At 39.0% G+C, this 20,880-nt stretch overlaps 1 long non-coding RNA gene across 1 annotated transcript; it reads left to right on the forward strand.

Annotated features, from left to right (window-relative positions):
- The first annotated feature begins 988 nt into the window (after positions 1–988).
- Positions 989–18,066, forward strand: LOC149234515 (uncharacterized). Its single transcript, XR_016246088.1, has 3 exons — positions 989–1,198; positions 17,875–17,937; positions 18,036–18,066. It is a non-coding gene; the product is annotated as an uncharacterized LOC149234515 (long non-coding RNA).
- Positions 18,067–20,880: the final 2,814 nt, after the last annotated feature.

A 20,880-nucleotide genomic window follows, 5' to 3' on the forward strand; every position in this document is an offset into this window, starting at 1 on the left:
TCATGGGTGAATTTGATTTCTAAGTCAAGATACAAAATATGGTATATTGTGACAATCAAAGTGCAATGGATGTTGTAGAGATTCTTGTTGCACACAATAAGATAAATCACATGGAGCTTCATTCTCATTACTTTAGATGCTTAGTACAAAATAATGTTGTCAATCTTGTTTATTATAAGATAGATGATTAGGTTACTAATATCTTTACAAAGCCCCTACTAGAGTTATAAACATTGGCATATGATTGGGTTTTAGGATGCTGTGATTATTGGGGAGGTATATAGAAGTAATTTCACATCTTGAATGTCCAAAGCGTTGTGTTGATGGTGGTTGTTGGGATAATGGGCTAAGTAGGTTCATCACACCTCTAGATCTTCTAGAGATGGCGAGTTGACAATAGATAATTAACTAGGAGAGTCCATTGATTGGTCTATTAAATGGCTGACTGAGCATTCTATTAGTCATGCAGTTAGACCAAAGTAGTGAACTAGTGTGCCAAGCAAGGTAGAATTCACAAAATTTGTTATTTACCCTGACCAATTTGTGTGGACCTTAACTCCCTTACTTAAAAAGAGTTATTTAGATTTTGGTGATCTATAAAATAGCCTTATAAATCCATCACATAACATGAATAAGTACATCTACATAACATGAATGCATAATATTGTATATACATATTTTATAATTTGTTACACTTCCATATATATTGAACTATGCTAAAATGCTGTGATGATATTTTTAGATACCACCCCTCTTTGATTAACTAGCCTCTAATCTACTTAATCTCCTAGTTCTCCAATAAATTAGCAAAAATCTAAATCTAAAATGTTCTAAAGGACACCCACGACAGTGCTAATTATACGATGTATGAAAGTAGAGAGGGACATAATAGATTCCTCCCGGTCAATCATAGGTTGAAAGCGCAAGATCCTGTGAAGATTATATCCACGTAAGCAAATTTAACCGTCTGCCGGCTGACGTGTACAAGGGAAAGGCATTTATTTGTAAACGCGTCTACTTCAATTTATGCACATTTTTAACTCTTTGCTCGATTCTACCGTGCGGTTTATACACAATGAGTTTTCGTCTCTTTCATTTTCACGGACCGGTTTCTTTCAATTCAACAATTCAACGTCGGAAAGTTATGTGACAATCATAAGGATGAACCATAGATCCGTCATCGCAGGATTTGGAGAAGGTAATTCACCTCAAACCTTAGATTACTATATTGGCCTCCAACCCTAGATCAATATATGCTGCTTGGATTCTTATTTTACAGCAGGGAATGATGATTTTCCATTTAATGATAATACAGTGCAGTGCATGAGAATATAGCACAGATGATTGCACAACTGGCAGAAAACCATCAGTGGGGCTATTTTATGTTGAGCAACATAATAAATTCTGTACAAAGTTAAGGAGAATAGTATTTCTTTGCTGTTTTATAATTTTCCTTCAATTATAATTTGCCAAGCTTTCGAAGTTTTCAAAAATCAAGGTTCAGGTATTTCTCCTTTTGTCAATAGCCCCAATTGATTGCATTTTTGTCCATAATGAAATATACGCCACAGCATTTGGGCTGCAGCTCTAGGGCAGTTATTCACGCTTTAGGGCTTTTGCTCAATGTTGCATTTGATAGTATGTTCAGAAATTGGTTATCTGCTGACATTTGTATTCGTAGCCTAGGTTATGAATCTTTACTTTAGAGATTCTGCCATAAGCAGCACAATTTATTTTTGAATAATATGTTTCATAATTGTTATTGAACAAAATATTTAACTACAATGAGAATAATACGAATAAATGAACAACCAAAAAACTGTCACAATTGGACACCCATCAGGGGCAATACCCAGTGCCCTCAATCGAATATCTAATATGAGACAGACCCCACTAGAGCACGAAACTGAGTAGAACCACAAAAACAGTGTCAAATACTCTCTCAACAGAGACCGGGAGAACCAACAACAACGAAACGTGAGCTATCACAGTCTCTTCTGCAACATGCAGGGAACAGCATGTGCTTGGCCAAGAAAATGGAACCTTCTCCGACAAAACGTCGATAAGGTGCGCATAGAAAGACATATCCCTATGGTTACAATTCAATCAAACTGGAGAACCTTAACTCGCGAAAAGGCCCATGATGGGCTGGCGCAAAGTAGTCACGATGGGAAGACCACGGCAAGAGTAAAGAACCACCTACCCACCTACAACATAATGCAATCCATCAGCAGCCAAAAAATCAGTGCAGAGCACAACCAAACATTACATGCAAGGCCGTACTGATCTTACAAGGTACCATCTAAGGCCCCTCGATCATTCTACTAATTGAACACGGGACCAACAGCACAATCATCTTCCATGGGCCAAGCCACTCAGTGCTGTCCACCATAGAATGGGGGCTCCACACAGCTCTGTTGTGTGCCTTTGCAAAAAAGGGAAAGCCTGCTCTTTGAATCAACTGTGGCCAGGAAGACTGAACTACAAGCCCTGTATGAAATGGTTTTGGGTCTTTGAACATAACTTGCAAATAAAGCCCATCGATGACCATGCTGCTGTCACTAACTTTGATTAACAAAACCCTGCAGGAGAAAAGAATAATCCTTAGATGTATTATGAGTACCCTCTGCTACCCCTCATTTTGCACGAGGCTCAACCCAAGTTTCCCAAGTTGTGTCCCTCCTAAAATTGTAAGGCCTTAGGGGAGGTCCAATTGGACTAGGGCTAAAGACTAACCCTCCTAGAAAGGTGAGAGAACAAGTTTACTATCAAGATCGGTCGTTCATCCAAGTCACCCTTTTATTCATGTTAGAATGCCCAAAACATTAAGTAAAAGCACTTGATTGCAAAATGGTTAAAGTACTTGCTAAGTGGTAACCCACCATTTTTCAAGAACAATGCTGAGTGGTGAGGGGTGTGTGACCAGTGCAAATGGTGGAGAAATGTGGCATTTCATCATAACTGAGCAATGTATAGGGCTGCTGGTTGGTTGGCTGTCCAAGGTAGGAGATTTTTTTTTCCTCCCGTGGGGTACCCGTAAGAGTCCTTAGTTCATTAAAATCCATGGCCTCTGTCAATCAGAGCTTGTTAAACAAAGAAAGAACTGGAATTGGTTTTGCTTCACACCATGGAATAGAATTCCCTACTGTTAATTCTTCCTTCTCTTGAGTGCTCAGGTTGCAATCAAGGGAGCCATGGACTATGAATTATTAATCCCACCCTTGCTGCATGTGATGAGACTGTAGTGATTATATCCCAAGGTGGCGCATATGTAAAACATAATGAAAAGAGGTGTATGCTTGAGGGATGTTCTACTTCCTTCGTGTGGATTTAACTCCTTTGTCATTCCCCCAATGATTACTTCTGAGGTGACGCTTGGAGGTTTAATATTCCTATGGGATAGGTTGTGCGACATGTTGCTCATTAAATGAAAATTGCTCCTTTTTGTTAATTGGATGACCAAATTGGCTTGGGAATCGATTAAGTGGTCATTGTTTCTTGGGATGTGGAACGGTTCAAATTGGCAATCCATATTATCAAACCAAAGATCGAATTCTAGTGAGAATTGCTTCCATTCTTAAATCCTTGGCCTAGGTTCCTAGCTATAAGTGTCCATATTTATAATGGTAAGTGAATCACCTATGATGGTGAGATGTCTAGGACGAAGAGAGCGAGACAATATAATGCCTTGAAGAAGTGTATAGGCTTTGGATAGATAATTTGTCATGACCCCTAACTTCCAAGTGAATTTTCCTTCAATTGTTTTTTGGGACGAAAGATTTGTAAACAAGTTACTTTGATTGTATATGGGAGGGTTATCACAAGGCCTTGATAGGTGCCTCCAACCCTAAGGGGAGGAACAATTCCTAGAACAACCCCTTAATCAATAGGTGTAAGTGATTAATGACATGATATGGGGTTTACTTTATGGAGGATGCTACAATCTTGTACCACCTATGAAATTCCAACATCCTTGAGCATTATGATGTGAAGAGGGAACAATCGTGGGACTTGAGTTACCACCTTGAGCATTATTTTTACCACCCCTCTTGTGTGTCTTTCTAATCATCAATATTTTTTTTAAACAATATAGCTTCGGCTACATGCGTTCATTAATTCATCATTGATGCCTTAAAGATGAAGCGTTTCCTTGCTCATCGGGGTTGGGATATTCAAAGTTCCTTTTATTTAGATAGCTCGTGCATTACCCACGAATGGGGTGAGGGCTAATGAGGGGTTACAGGTCAAGCTAGGCTTTTGTCCATGAACTTTCATTTATTTCTGCCAATGTTTTGCATTTTCTTTTCTTTTTGCTGCATCGACCTCTTGTGGCAAAGTTTCCAAGCCCCTACTCAAGGTTGAGGAAACCAAGGAATCGACATAGGTGACAGATATCAATTAACCCGAAGATGGGATGTGGATACATGGGAAAGTTGTGCTAATTTTCACAATGTTCTATGCGGTAACAATCACTTAAAAACTTTCTTCTTTCAACAACATTCACTTTTCCAATTTATTTTCAATCACCCAATAAAAATAAGAAGTTGTAGATAGAACAATAAACAATATGCACAATGGAAGACAACTAAGATCAATGAGACACAGAGATTTAGGTCAAAGACCAGGGAAAAAGCCCCACAAGGGGGAAACCAACTAGATTCTTCTTCAATTAGGTCGAATTTTCAGTAGAGATACATAGTCCAAGCCATCAACAAGTCAAAGGTCAAAGCTTGGACTATCCAAGTCAACAATCCAATAACTAATCAATGATGAGACATAAAGTCAAATCTAGTCAAAGTACTAGTCTTGCAATTTTCAGTCCTGTCAAAGTGCAGTCAACAATAGTCAACGACAACCCTAACCAGTCAATGTCAATGGTCAAAATAGCTTAGTAAAGTTTGGTCTGATCAACAATGAGTTTGCCCTTGCTTCCTTAGTTAAACTCAGTCAAAATAGTCCACAAATCAGCCAGCAGCTCGATCAAACTTCAGGGTCAACCTGTGGTCAAACTCTAGCTTCAGACCTGTGGTCAAAGATGGTCAAAGTGCCTAGAAGAGTTTGGTCAACCCCTCATTCAATGGGTCCTTCCAAAACAGATCATAATTCGGTCAAATGAAGTCCAAATCAAGCGAAGTCAAAGTTGGTCAAATATGCCCAAAACAAAAAGTCAATGATAGTCAAACAAAAGTCCTCCTTTCACACATGTGAAGTCAACCTGCAATTTTCAGAAGTGTACTAACCAAATGACGAAGAAGAGATGTGTGATGCCTCCAAGTGAAGTCAACGATAGTCAATCTATATGTGATGGAGGGTCAATTGCTCTCTCTAGGCCGACTTGTACTTTTCATTTTGAGTTGGACCAACGTAAAAATAATATTTTTCCATGTGCAAATTTGATTTTTTCCTAGTGGAGGAGGGGTCTCTTTAGGGTTTGTTGGGCTTCCCCAATTGGGAAATTGCTCTCTCAACTGCCAATTTTCAACACTCCCTCTTAGCGAGGGAGGAATTTCCATCTACAACATAAGTCTCATCTTGGATGTACATGTCTCATTGTCCCTGCATCACATCTCATCTCATCTCTTCTCATCTCGGCTCATCATAATGATGTCTCAATCTAAAGAAGAAGAATCATCATAGGGGAGATCAATTTACCACTAGGGTACAAATCCTCCAAACCCTATATCAATGACAATAGGGGAGATCTATTTACCGCTCCTTGGTAATATCCTCCAAACCCTATACCAATGACAATAGGGGAGATCGATTTACCGCTCCTTGGTAATATCCTCCAAACCCTATGTCCACCGACTAATCCTCATCGACCATAGGGGAGATTGATTTACCACAAGTGGTAAAGATCCTCCAAACCCTATGTCATATCCAACATTAATTCTTAGTGATCAAGTGGTTGAACACCATGCATCTCGGACTTAGGGAGATCAATCTACCAGACGCGTCTACCATAGGTAAGGATCCTCCAAACCTAACTCTCCTCACTCATTGGCTAGATGAGTAGCAATCCAACAAGCTTGTCTTGTGGGTAGGATGCATGTTGGGGTATGTACTTCGTCAAGGTCTAGACTTGACTATTGGAGATCAACTTATCAAAATGATAAGGATCCTCTAACTCTATAATTCCAAGGAGTACCCCACGGCCCCCAAGAGCTCCTAGAGCTCAATGTTCTTGATCAACCGTGACCCCTTCTCAGAAGGGTCACATCCACCAGCCCAAACTGCTCTTTGAAGACCAAGAACTTCCCTTTTGGCAAAGGCTTGGTAAGAATGTCAACTATTTGCTTAGCAGTCGAAATGTGATGGAGCCTTACTGCTCTGCTCTGCACCATATCCCGGATATAGTGATATTTAATCTCAATGTGCTTGGAACTGTTGTGTAACACAAAATTATCTGAAAGTCGAATCCCACTCTTATTATCACAATATATCACATCGTGTCCAATACCTGCTCAAACAATTCCCAAAGAGCTTTCTCAGCCCAATGCCTCACAGCTAGCTGTGCTAGCAACAATGTATTCAAGCCTCAGTTGTACTAAGGGCAATAAAATTCTGCTTCTTGCTCATCCAAGATATCATGGTGGACCCCAAGCTAAAGCAACACCCAGATGTGCTCTTTCTGTCAACAACATTTCCAACCCAATCAACATCGGTGTATTCATGAAGTCTCAAGTCTCCGAAAGTGTATTTCAGTCCATGATTAATAGTCCCATGTGGGTATCTCAGTACATGTTTATCAACAACCCAATGTGCTTGTAATGGCTCCACCATAAATTGACTCAAGGTGTAGACAACAAAACATGTCTGGTCTCGTGGTCACTAAGAACATCAATGACCCTATTAGCTGTCGGTACTCAGAAGGATTTGCCAAGTTAGGTCCTGCAGCTTCACCATATAACTTCTTGAAATTCATTTCCATTGGTGTGGCCATGGACTTACATTCCACCTTTTGAAATCTTTCAAACAACTTGACAACATATTTTCCTTGAGAAAGGAAAATCTCATCAGGTCTTTGCCACAACTCTAGTCCCAGGAAGTAGTGCATCAAACCAAGGTCTTTCGTCTTAAACTCAGAGGCCAACTCCCTCTTACACTAGAGAATAATTGGTTCTCCACCTGTCAAGAATAAATCATCAACATATAGTACCAGAATCAAAGGCATACCTTGGTCAATTTTGTAGTAAAGGTTTGGATCAACATTGTTTCTAGTAAATCCAAGCTTCATTAGATAGCTATCAATGTGGACATACCAAACCCTGGGGGCTTGCTTCAATCCATAAAGAGCTTTCTTCAATACACACGTCTTCTTGTCATGCTCCTCAAAGCCCTGTGGTTGCTACAAGTATACCTCTTCCTTGAGAATTCCATGAAGAAAGGCAATCTTCACATCCATCTGATGAAGTGTCTATCCTTGGCTAGCAACAAGAGCAATGATACATCGGATGGTAGTATATTGGGGCCTGGGCAACTGGTGAAAAAATCTCATCGTAGTCCTCTCCCTCTTTTTGGGAGAAACTTATAACTACGAACCTCGTCTTCTACTTTTCAATACTTCCATCAACACCATGCTTAATTTTGTAAATCCACTTTGAAGTCACAATAGATTTACCTTCCGGGCTCAGAACCACTTCCCATACATTGTTCTTCACGATGGACTCATATTCTTCAGCCATAACATTTTTCCAAACTTGTCCTTTCACAATTTCTTCAAACGTGCATGGTTCAACCTGTATAATGTTGCTCATAGCTACAACGTATCCCTGGTATCGACATGGCTTCTTACTTTCTCTAAAGGTCCTCTCGTGGTAGCATGTTTCTCAGCGTCCTGTAAAGTGTCACAAAGCCATAATGGTCTCTTTCTATTAGAGGGAGGATCACATGGAGGGGGATCCAAAGGATCCATGGGTGCCATTTGTGCCATAACCTTGGGTGTATGAATGTGGGAGGGAGCAATCGTTGTACATGAGTTACCTCATCCTTTGTTTTTCCACCCTTCTTCATATGCCTTCTGCCTTTTATTGATTTTTCTTTATTTTATTCCTCGGGCTTAGGGGATGAGAGCATGATGTGTAAGATATAACAGTGATTAAGGTGGGGCAGTTCATCGCCCACCAGGGGTTGGGACATTGATAGGTTCCTTAATGATGTAGGGCGTACTCATAGGGGCCCTATGAGCCAAGGTGATGGCCATAATGATAAGGGGTAGAGCTCAAGTTTGGCTTTTGCCCACGTGTTAAATTTTATTGTCCGGACCATCTTTGCGTTTTATGGTACTTTTCCTGTTGTATGTGGCCATAATACATATTACGCTTTTATCTTTTTGTTTTTTAGGTACATCAACCTCTTGGGCATCATTCCACGCTTGACCCAAGGTGTGGGCAAGGGGAAGAGGACGTTAACACCTTCTGGACCCAATGGACAAATGTAGACCAAGATATGGAGAATGTGAAAAGGGCTTGTAATGATTGGAGGGGAGCGAGATATATGGTATTGGGAAACGGGACCACACAACCAAAATCAAGGTTTCTCATGTAGTGCCATTCCTAGAGCTAATAGCCAATAAAGTAGATCCCACGGGACTAGGGTTCAGGATTAACCCCCCAGTTAAGGTAAGGGAACAAGAGTATAGTCAAAGCCCTTCCTTCTTCCAAGTCTCCCAGTAATCCATTCCCAGGTGTGCCTAAGAAAAACAAGCATAAACACCCAATTACATAATGAAAAATATACCTTTGGGATTGGATGGCCCACCTTCAAACATACGATCATGACAGATGAACTAGGGTACACATTGGCTGACTCAGGTGGCAGAGAAAAGTGGCACATCAAAGTTATCAGGTGTCTAGCAAGGGGTTGTTGGTTGCCGGTTGAAGACAAATCTAGGAGAAAATTTCTCCTATGGAGTCACCCATTGGTGGTGGGTAACAAGATCATCGTCAAGATTAGGCTTGGGTTCAGGCATAGGCTCTTCTTGCACATCCATGGCATCATCCTTTCTTTCAACATTAGTAGGGGGAGGAGTGTCCCTTGCTTACCCAAGAGCAACATTGTCATCAAATGTCACATCCCTACTAAACTCTATGTTCCTTTGAACAGATACATATAGCCTTAGAATTTTCACAATGTCCAACAAAAGTACCTTTCTTTCTCGAAGCTTCTAGCTTGGTCCTCTTCTCCTTCGGCACATGAGAGTAAATGGGGTAGCCAAAGAGCCTCAAGTGTCCAACCTCGGGCTTCATACCTGTGAAGGCTTCTTCGGGAGTCTTGTCACCTAAGACTTGGTGAGGAGTTCTATTTTGAATGTAGACAATAGTCTTAGTAGCTTCTGCCCATAGAAACATTGGTAGCTTTTGGTCATGCAACATAGCTTTGGCTACTTCCATGACAATCCTGTTCTTCCTTTCAACTACACCATTTTGTTTAGGATTATAAGGTATGATAATCTCCTTCTTAATTCCAGCTTCCTTGCAAAAGTCAATGAATTCATTTGAAATGAATTCTCATCCATTGTCAGTCCTCCAAATTTTGATCTTCTTTCCGGTTTGATTTTCGACCAACACCTTGAAGTCCCCGAACATGTTAAATGCTTGGTCCTTGTTCTTAAAGAAGAAAATTCGTGTCTTGCGGGAAAATTCATCCACAAAGATTATATAGCAAATAGCAACCAAGAGAGGTCACAGGCATGGGTCCACAAAGGTCAGAATGTATAAGTTGAAGTATTCCATTTATCCCACTCCTACTGGAAGGGAATGGTCCCTTCACATGTTTTCCATTGGCACATCCCTAACAAACTCCATCATGATCTAGTCATATTTTAGGCATCCCAAAAACCATATTTCTCACATTAGGTGAAGCTCTATAGTGAAGGTAGGTGAATCTTCGATGCCACAACTCACATTGATGATTACTCTCATGGACCAATGCTTGGATTGGTCTTCCATTGACTTTGTAAAGGCCTTCAATTCTAGACCCCCAAGCGAAGACATCCTTAAGCTAGACCCTCTTGGCCAAGCACGAATCTTTCCATCTATGAAAGCAACTTTGAATCCTTTGTCCTCTAGGGTAGATATATATACAGGATTCTTCTTCAATCCCGACACATTTAAAACCTCTTGTAGATGTATAGTTTGATCAAAATCCAAATGAAAAGAAACAAAACTAGTTCTCTTTATAGGATATGTAGCATTATCTCCAAGAATAATCTTCAAATTGGACTCCCTCTCAAATAGGTTTGAGAGGACTTTATGATAACTAGTGAAGTGTCTAGAGGCCCCACTATCTACTAACCAGCTATCAAAAGAATCCAAAGGAGAGGAACTAGAAATCGCAGAAATAAGAAAGTATTCAGATTGAGTTTCAACTGCATTATTATCATACCTTGAATTCCTTGATCTCTTGGGAGTTGGACGGGTCTCTTCACGGGCAGGGGTTCCTCCTTTCTTCCTTCTATGATCAAAGTTGTTCCTTGGAGCGCTTCTTCCATCCGGACAATCTCGAACATAGTGATTATGCTTGTGGCAATTGTAGCATTGCATCTTGGACATATCCTTCTTGAATCCTCTATTGTTGTTCTTGAATCCTTGATTGTCGTTCTTGAATCCTTGACCTGGCTTTCTTGACTTCCAATTTGAGGGCCTTCCTTTCTCTTTCTTCTTCTTGGCTTGGGCAGAAAATGTAGTAGGTTCTCCTTCTTCATGCTTTTGAATTCTTCCTCTAGAGATCATCTTGGACTCCTCTTGAGTGCACTTGCCTAAGAGCTCATCAAATGTGGGGAGCTTGTCATTGTTGCTAATGGTTGTGATGAATGTTTCCCAATACATAAGGAGGCCTCCAAGTGTAACCAGCACCAACTCTCTATTATGAATAAAATATATAAAATTAATATAAATAATAATAATTAGTAATAATGATTAATTTTAAATTCAATAATAATTAGTTATGAAGAGGCATGTCTCTAAGGACATGGCTGTTCATGAAGGGGCACCTGCATGGATATTTATATATTTCAGATCTTCTGAGTATTCTCCTGAGTTTATGAACTTTGTTTATAACAAAGGAGAGAGAAGAAGGGGCAAAATTTGCCCTGCTGGACTTCTGGTGACCTGGTCTTCAAAATTTTGATAGGTGCCTAGTCCGTCCGTTAGGCCATGGGGTCTTCAATTCTGCTAGGTACAACTTAGCGGATAACAAATAGCATGTCTAAAAATAGATGCTGCTAAAAGTAGCACCACCGTGCATTTTGCTTGAAAACAAGCTGATTTGACTCATTGTGCCAAAGAACAAGAATATGTTGACTATTTTCCCATCTGAGCTCCCTAACTTCACCTTCTAAAAGTAAGTCTCTCAAAACATCATGCATGTCTCTGAAAATGCTCTCAATTCACTCATGGAAATAAGGAAGATGGATATTGCATCAAACCCTGCATGCAACTTCTGGAAGCATGAATTCGAAACCTGCTAAATACCATGATCCACACTAGCTCCCTGTGGACACATTGATCTCTTTAATGTAACTGAAATCCTGGAAGCTGAAATCTAACCACTTGAGTGTGCAGCCATAGAACCCATGGAGAATGTGTCCACAAACTGTCAATTCCTGACAATCAAGTTGGACCAAGGAGAAGTCCACTCTGATCTCGAATGTGCTCATGAACAATAATGAAGGTACCACTTGAATTTACCAAGGGTAAATTCAGAGTTAACAATTATGGCCTATTTTGTAAACATTATTTTAAACTTTGAATTTTGAAGTTTGTACCTACCTTTGAAGTTTGAACTGTTGACTGCATATTACAACTGTTTGGTAATGAATATGATGCTCTCTTTGGTTTTGTGATTGATGTTACCTGTTACAGTTTCTTCATGACAAATGTCGTATGTTGAAACTTGAAGGTTGACAGTATAGTTGATCATTTGATGACAATGTTATATGTTATAACTGCTAGATGATTGATATTATGTGTATTAAATAGTTGATGCTTTATTGATCATCATTAATCAATTGTTAACTCTATGTTTTCATGTTTTCTGCAACTAATTTGAAATTTTGCATAGTTTTTTTAACACATATCCATCAAAATAATATTCAAATAGATACTTGTATAAAATATGCTGTTTAAACATTCCACTTCCGGAAGCTTTTGAAAATAGGTGTTTCCTGCTCTCACTCCCACTTCCACTCTCATTTTCTGCTTCCTGCTTCTGCTCTTGTTCCCATCTCAACAACCTTTCTCAAAACATCTTGGTGCCAATAACAATAGTCAATCCAAAGTCATCTTCCAGAACTTTATATGCATGTAAGAAATTTAAGGTCAGTGAACACGAGCCAGCCAATTGTTCTCACATCCCACTTTACAATTCATGTTGAAATATGTAACTAGGTCCGGTCTTTGTGTAATCATGCTTTTATGTATTTGATGTAATGAGAAAAAATAAATTTATTATTGATCTTGAGGCATGGGCTTCTTGCTCAAGAAGATTTAGTTTTAGGTCAAGCTCCCATTGTGAGCTCTTAGGGTTTGTCATTGAGCCATCAAGTCATTAGAGTCATTGTCATGTATGAGAGACCCGTTTGGGCAAGTTACATATTGTAAAGAAAAATATTTTTGTCCAAAAGTTATCAAGAAAACCCCTCCAGGATCAAGTATGCAAGCTACAAGTCAAGTTGGCCTGCTAGTGAAGTTGGCCTATTTTGGAGCCCAGCAAAGCCTATATAAAGGAGGACTCGGCTTCTCTCAAGGACACTAATTCAAGCATTACAGAAGTTTGATGAAGAGACAAAAAGAAGCTTCATACCCTAGCGAAGAAAGGAGAAACATAAGAAGGAAGAAAGCAAAAGTCTTTGGGTTTTTTTTGGGTCATCTCTCACATGCAGACTGTAACTAGGGCACACTTTCAGCTGCAAAAGGACGAAATTACAGTCAGATCAAGGAGTATCAAGGGTCAAAGAAGTTTGGGAATGTAAGCCGAATTGTTGCAAAAGAAGCCTATTTCCCAGCGAAGGAGAAAGGAGGAGAATTTGTCCATCCTTAGGTCAAACCTAAGGTTTCTGCAGAAGAAACTGAAATTGCAGGTCTGCAACAGCAAGCCAAAATTTTTGAGTTATGGCCGAAATCTGAAGCAGTGGATCAAGACGAGAAGTGCATCAAGAAGAAGCTTTGACTTGATCTTGGAGGGGTTGTTGGTCAAGGGTCTAGGTATTGGAATTCATCAATTGAAGATTTTATAAGAAGAAGAATTCTCGTGGGTTTTCCTCTCAAGTTTGGAGAGGTTTTGGCCCTGGCTGAATACCTATATCTTTTGTCCTTTGTCTCATTGTTCTTTATGGTTTGGTAGCTGTTTGATGAAGAAAACACTCATAATAACAAAAGCAAGAAGAAGCTAACTAAGTAAAACTAAAATTACATCACAAACAATTATTAAGTAAGAGAAATCACCTAATGTTGCTGCCCCTAGATTTCTCAAAATAGTATCGGAGCTAAGGTGGCAAGTCAAGGAAGGGCAGCTCAATAAAGGACACTCAAGGACCAAAGTTCTAGAAGATTATCAAGGGCATCAATCGTCAAGAAGATCCTCTCATCTCCAAGGCACTTCGAGGACATGGATTACATCATTATCTTGAAGTAAGTCAATAAAAGAAAATCTCAAAAACCCTAGTTTCTACACTTGAAGCATTCATGGGAACCTCGCTCAATTTTCAACTCAAAGAAGGAATACTTAGAATTTAAGAAGAAGGCTTGACCAAGTTCGGAAATTCTCAAGTCTGAAAGCAAAGAAATCTCAGAAGACTATATCTCTCTCAAGACATTGAAACTCATTCCAAAGTTAAGCAAAATTCTGGCTATAATATCAGTCCTCCAAGTAAGCAGAGTTCCGAACTGTGTGCATAATGGACTGACTTTTTAAGATACTATATCACTGTTTCAAGATGCCAAAGGCCTAATTCAAATATTCAAAGCAGTCCGAATCCTGTGACAAGAAGATCAAATCTCTGTGCCTTGAAGAAGAAGACTATTTTCATCACCAGATTATTTGTAGCGATCACATGACCTAATTTCTAGATATCTTCAGAAAGGAATCAAACTCCTCAAGAAGACCGAGAACTTCATGAAGATAATTCATATCACAGTTTGCAAAGCACCGAGTTTGGGATGAATCAATCATCTATGGCACTGAGGGTGCAATCATCTTCAAATCAAATATACTTGTTCTTTGTAGAACAATCAATCATTTGAGAAGGCTAACTTTCCAATGAAGTTCCTTGACAATCATTTTATACATTCTAAAAGGTAGTAAAAACAAGAATCTACAGGCAAAAAATAAGTGCAACGAAAAGAATCCCTAATTATGAAGTTCTGTTGCATTGAAGACCTGTAGCCAACAAGGTAGCAGAAAGGAGCTACAATCATTCTATGTCTTAAAGGAACTCGTGGAGAAGCAGGGCCCATTAAGAGAGCTGTAAAAGAAAGTCTGAAAGATAGCAAAAGGACAACAAAAGATACCTTTGTAAAGGAACTATGGCATCACAAGTAGGTATCCAGGAGGTATGTATGATACTTTTATTATTGTTAAGGGTCCATCATAAAAAGCTGCAGGGTTGAAATTATGACCTCTAGGGTTTGTTAGGATTCTAGGGCATGGGATAAACCCTATTGTAACATAATATAATCTATGGTTTGATCTTAAGAAACCCTAGGATTGCAAAGAAACCCTAGATAAATAACTTGATGTCATGTTTTAGTATTGTATTCTTTGCTTGGGGCACTTGTTAAGTTATATTGAAGGTACAAGAAGTAAAGATGGGCTGATCCTTTGAGAAACATGATGGAAAAAGGGAACTATACGGACTCTTAAGATCCTCAGACAATATTCATGATATAGTTATAGAACTATAGATAGCAAGGAGAAATAGAAGATGAAAAATCTCTGCCATGGTTAAAGAATTACAGTCAATAGAGTATGATAGGCTGCATCACATTAAGAATGGCATCATAATAGCATATGATTGGAGCAAGGGCCCATAGGAAGCTTGAAAGATAATTGAAGTAAAAAGTCTATTGCAGTCATCATTAGAAGTAGCTCTTGATAACCTCATTTGTAGCATAAATAGTACTTATGGGTAGAAGAAAGTCATCTAGTATAAAACTCATCATACATCATTGGAAAGGAGCATTTGCTGAATGAGGATAATTAAGATCTTGCATTGGAATCTTGATTAGAAGGTTCATCTCTTGAAGGAAGCAAGTGTCTCACTGAGAATTCCACCTTGGATGGAATTCATTGTTTAAAGGAATGATGGTATGATGACAAAGGAATGAAACATATCAAGGTGTTTGAAGAATCTTCAATCAAGGAAAAGAAGCTGTTGAAGGAAGCCTAGATGACCAAAAGAAGAAAAAGAGGTATGTGTGCATATGTTTGATAAGATAGGTCATGTCATCATATAGTTGCAGAGAACAGGGATAAATACACTACCTCATGAGTATAATCAAAGGAAAGGGATCTCTTTTGTTGGAAGAATGCATGAGGGCATGAGTCACATATTGCCTAGATGAAATCAACATAATATGCCCCCATATGGAATATGAGGTGGTTGACAAAAATGTAGGAACTATGGATAAGAAGTTCCTGGGGAGCAATATGTGAAGAAAGGAAGAAGAGATCATGAAAGATGCAACTATGATCATATAGAGGAATGCAACATCCGATAAAAGAAGTGACCACGAGTCTCCATGGGAAAGGTATTAAGACCCTTGATAAAGCAAGAATACCCTTGACAATGAATATCTTGGAGATGTGTCAATATGTATGCAAGATGTTGATTTTACAACAACCAGATGTCACGATGAAGGGCGATCACAAAAGGTAATTTTTTATTTGGTGTTCATTTTTTATATTTGAACAATATCTGGACGAGTTGATACAAGGCTACCAAAAGAGAGTTGTGGAACTCACCCACAACTAGTTATCATGTGGTCGGATGGAAGATCCTGAAGGAAACATGATATGGAAAAGGTAGTTGTATGAAGAAAAGCCAGATTTGATCTAATGGATCACTTACCGATGAAAGGAAGGATGATATGACTGCCTTGATTCGAGAAGGAAAGTGATGGATCGCCGATGCCCTATGAAGAAGTCCCAAAGATGAAATTCATGACATCGAATGAAGGAGCGCTACAAGCAGTTGAAGGTCCCATGATCTCCACCAATGAAGAAAAGCGTTGCTGCTGCAAATAGGTCCCTAGTTAAGAGGGAGCTTGGAAGAAAGTTTTTGATTAAAAGGAAACTTGGAAGCAAGTCCCTAAGCTAAGAGGGAGCTTGGACAAGTCCCTGGTTGAGAGGGAGCTTGGGTACATTCCTTTTATGGGAATGGGTACATTCCTTCATAGGAATGGGTATATCCTCCTTAGTTGAGAGGGAGAGATAGACACATCATTCTTGTCTTCACTTTGGAAGAAAGAATGGAGGATTGGGCAAACATCTGGCATCTGATACTCTTTGAGGATGTGGTAGGGCATTCAAGGTAAGAGTAGTCGTAGAGGACCAATATTCTTTGAGGACTGGGAATCCAAGATAAGAATAGTCTTGGGAGGACATACCCCTTGAACACCCGGGTAGGGTATGTTCCTTGAGAGACAATGATGAAGGTGTCTATAAATCATTGGTCTCGACAACATTGTGCTCTGATCTTGTGGAAAGACAGAGCTGTTAGTCAAGGCCTTGCTATGTGACAATGCTGGTTGATATGATGCTATATAGATGGGTTACCAATCCAACTCTTCTTATGAGAATTACTCAGATTGAGAATGTCCAAGTACCTGCAAAGCGGCCCATTTTGGAGCCCTGCAAAGCGTATATAAAGGAGGACTCTACCTCTCTCAAGGACACTAATTCAAGCATTACAAAAGTTTGATCAAGAGACAAAAAGAAGTCTCATACCCTAGCAAAGAAAGGAGAAACATAAGAAGGAAGAAAGCAGAAGTGTTTGGGTCTGTTCTAGGTCATCTCTCTCACGTGCGGACTGTAGCTAGGGCACACTTTCAGCTGCAAAAGGACAAAATTAGTCAGATCAAGGAGTATCAAGGGTCAAAGAAGTTTGGGAATGTAAGCTGAATTGTTGCAAAAGAAGCCTATTTCCCAGTGAAGGAAAAAGGAGGAGAATTTGTTCATCTTTAGGTCACACGTGTGACCTAGGGTTTCTGCAGAAGAAACTGAAATTGCAGGTCTGCAACAGCAAGTCGAAATTTTTGAGTTAGGGCTGAAATCTAAAGCAGTGGGTCAAGGCTGACCAGTGTTGACTTAAAGACGAGAAGTGCATCAAGAAGAACCTTTGACTTGATCTTGGAGGGGTTGTTGGTCAATGGTCTGGGGATTGGAATTTGTCAATTGAAGATTCTATAAGAAGAAGAATTATTGTGGGTTTTCCTCTAAAGTTTGGAGAGGTTTTGGCCTTGGCTGATCGCCTATATCTTGTGTCCTTTGTCTCATTGTTCTTTATGGTTTGGTAGCTGTTTGATGAAGAAAACATTAGTAATAACAAAAGCAAGAAGAAGCTAAGTAAAAGTAAAAATACATCAGAAACACTTATCAAGTAAGAGAAATCACCTAATGTTGCTGCCCCTAGATTTCTCAATAATTCACACTCCATTTTTTAACCCTTCCCCTTTCAATTTGTACTCCGTCATTTTTTAACACTTGTACTTTTCAATTTACACCACATTATTTTTTAACACCTAATAAGATTCAACTGCATAATCTCTACACTGGGATTGCTTTTCAGTTTCCTTCTTTCTTTGTTTCCATCAATTAGTTTCTTTGTGTGAATTAAGGTGGTTGAATTTATTATAAAATCTAACTGATCAACAGTGCCACTTTAGGTGACTACAATAAAAATGCACCATTGTTTGGTCATTGAAGGATTTGAAGAAGGCAAGTCACTCCAAAACCATGGTTAAGCATTTTTTCTGAATGCTTATTTTACATTTGTTTGAGGAGATAATTTTATTTGTTGTTGAATGGCCATGCAGTGCATGAGAATATATCCGAGATGATAAAGCAGGTGGCAAATGAACCCTCAGTGGGACTTTTCTATGTCCAACAACATGTTCACAATGCTGTTCCAATTTTGCATGAGATTAAGGTGACTACTTATTTTGTTTTTGTTTTATATTTTATTGAATGTCTTCCTTTTACTAAGCTAGCCGTTCAAAGATCTAAAAATTCTGTCCAACTTTCAAAGAATTATGATTAGGTTATAAATTCTTCTCTGTTATCCATTAACCCCAATTTACTGGTTATCTGCAGATATTTGTATTTGTATTTTATGTTATCATACTGTGCTTTAGACAATATCATAAGCAATGCATTAAAATAATAAATCTGGTTGATTTTGTCTATGGGATGAAAATAAGGATTTTATCAGTTATAAGTATAAAGTAAACACCACAGTTACTGAAAGTAACCAAAATAGAGGGTACCAAATATGCAGGATTTATTCCCTTACTAGTTTTTGAAACAGAACATGGAGTCTTGTTTATGATATTAAGATGATTGAGAGAAGTGTGATTCTTAGAAAACAGCCGTGTGCAACAACTATATAGAATGCTGTTGCACATGGATTTAGTTCCTTGAATGCATATTATCTTTTTACAAAATTATTATTTCTATACACCCTTGTAAAATTAAATTTTATATGTTACTTTGGAGAAAGAAATGTACATAAAAGTCCTATATTCCTGTATTCCTATATGCGCTTTATCTTTTTTTGACTTTGGGCTGAGTAACCATGGATGCCTTAGTCGAGTTTTTGTTGATAGAGTGTTATTTTCAAATGGAGGATACTCTATGGATAAGAATAGAATAGAATACAGTTAAATACACTATAATTTTTAGTAATATCCATGAGACCACTTCGTCTATGGGATGGAAAGTTTCTTATTTGTCAGGCCAAGCCTTTACAGAAGTATGAAAAAGTCGAATGCAGAGCTGAGAGAAGCTATACCGAGGAAGAAGATAAACACCATGGGGGCCCAATTTAGGTTTCTCTTCTATAAAACATTTATCTACTTATCTGGGAGACACCCATGAGATGGTTCAGCTACTCTCACCCAATCCATATGAATTATTCCCTTTAGATGCAACATTCTTGAGGTCCTTCCTGTGATGTCTTCCATGTTTCCATTTGAAATTTTTTCCCCAGCTAATTCTTTTCAATACTGTTCCTTTTCGATGTGTTTATATGCCTTACATTGGACCGTGAAGTGCTGTTTAGTCTCTACTTCCCCTGAAACGCAATCCAGGAAAGTCTTGCAGTTCCATTCTTCTTTGGTTTACCTCCATCTACCTTTCTCACATCTTAACCTATGTGAGGTAGTCTTTCATTGAGACAACACATGTTTTCCCCTTGGTGGTATATTTAATTTCACTTATTGTTGTATCTTGATCCTACATGAGGGGTTGAACTGATTGATGTAGTACTAAAGTTTTTGCTGTGTTTTTCTCTGCCATTTACCTCTCCAATATCAGCTTTTTATGTAGCTTTTCATCTGTCTATTTTTGCATTCTTCCCATACGCCCCAACTTTCAACCTATTTCCTGTGGCAGATTTCCTAGGTATTTTTCTGTCTTTGAAGCAGTGTTGCACATATCGTGATATTATTGTCAAACTTCTGCTCGCCCATATTATCACCTCAATTTATCGCGATATTTTCTATCGTGAGATGACAGCAAATTATCGCCCTGCTGCTCAATTTGGTGAAATAAAAGCTCTGGGTGAGGTTTTTTGGGGTCATTTTGAGTTTTTATTTTGCTGAGATTGAGCTCTGAGAGTACTGTGAGCCTCGTGGCCATTTTTCCACCAGCAAACAAAGGAAAATCCACAGTTCTAGTTGCTATTAGCTGAGCGTTTGTGAAGTGGAGATCTACTCCAATATACCATATCCATATTTCCAGGTATGTAAAAAAAATTGCCTTCCTTTTCTTTGTTTTTCAAGATCTAGTATAGGGTATGCAATGTTCATTAGATATACCTCTTTTTTCCCTCTTTGAATGGAGGATTTAATACTTATGTAGCTAGGGTATTTTAATTGGAGCACCTTTGATGCTTTTCAGTTTTGTGGATTTGTATTCTTTTTCCAAGTTCCCCTCCTTTTTTTTGTCCCATAGGTTTACAAATTGAATTAGTGCTCTAGAGTCTACACATTTCAAGAATTAAAATGCCAAAGCCATTAGATCCAATGTGGGAGTATGGTCTATCCAATGAGGGTCATAATAGAATGAGGTTGAATTACAAGTTATGTGGTATGAAAATGTTTGGTGGAATCAACTGTTTGAAATACCAGCTTGCTAGAATACCTGGAAATGAAGCAGATCTTTGCCCAACATCCACCCCAGAAAACATCCACATTGCAAACCAATCCATTTTTCAAATGCATAAGAAGAGAGATCAAAAGGAAGAAGTGAGGCTTGAGCTCACAAATAGATCTAAAAACTTCTCAGGAGTGGTGGAAAGCCAATCCTTGGGCTTCCCTAAATGTCCTTAACTTTCTTTGTGTTCCGTGCCTAGGGGGGCAACCTTCTATTCAATCAATGGCGAAATCAAAGGAGATGGAATTTGCTGACAAAAATGTGGCGAAATGCTTTCTATGGAGTGACATACCAGTGAACATTGCCAAGAACAACCCATTCTACCCTTCCATGTTTGAAGCTGCTGCCATTGTTGGTCCGGGCTACAAGGGCCCTTCTAATAATGACTTGAGAGGGCGTCTCCTTCAAGGGGAAAATGGTGATTGCACAAAGAGATTGGCTGAGTTGAAAGAATCATGTCAAGCCCTCCAATCTGCCCTGCAACTCGGCCTGATCTGATTTGCCCTG

This window comes from Pinus tabuliformis, chromosome 8 (genome assembly GCF_031772625.1).
Source record: "Pinus tabuliformis cultivar Carrire ecotype Pingquan chromosome 8, CPIR1, whole genome shotgun sequence".
Lineage (NCBI taxonomy): Eukaryota > Viridiplantae > Streptophyta > Pinopsida > Pinales > Pinaceae > Pinus > Pinus tabuliformis.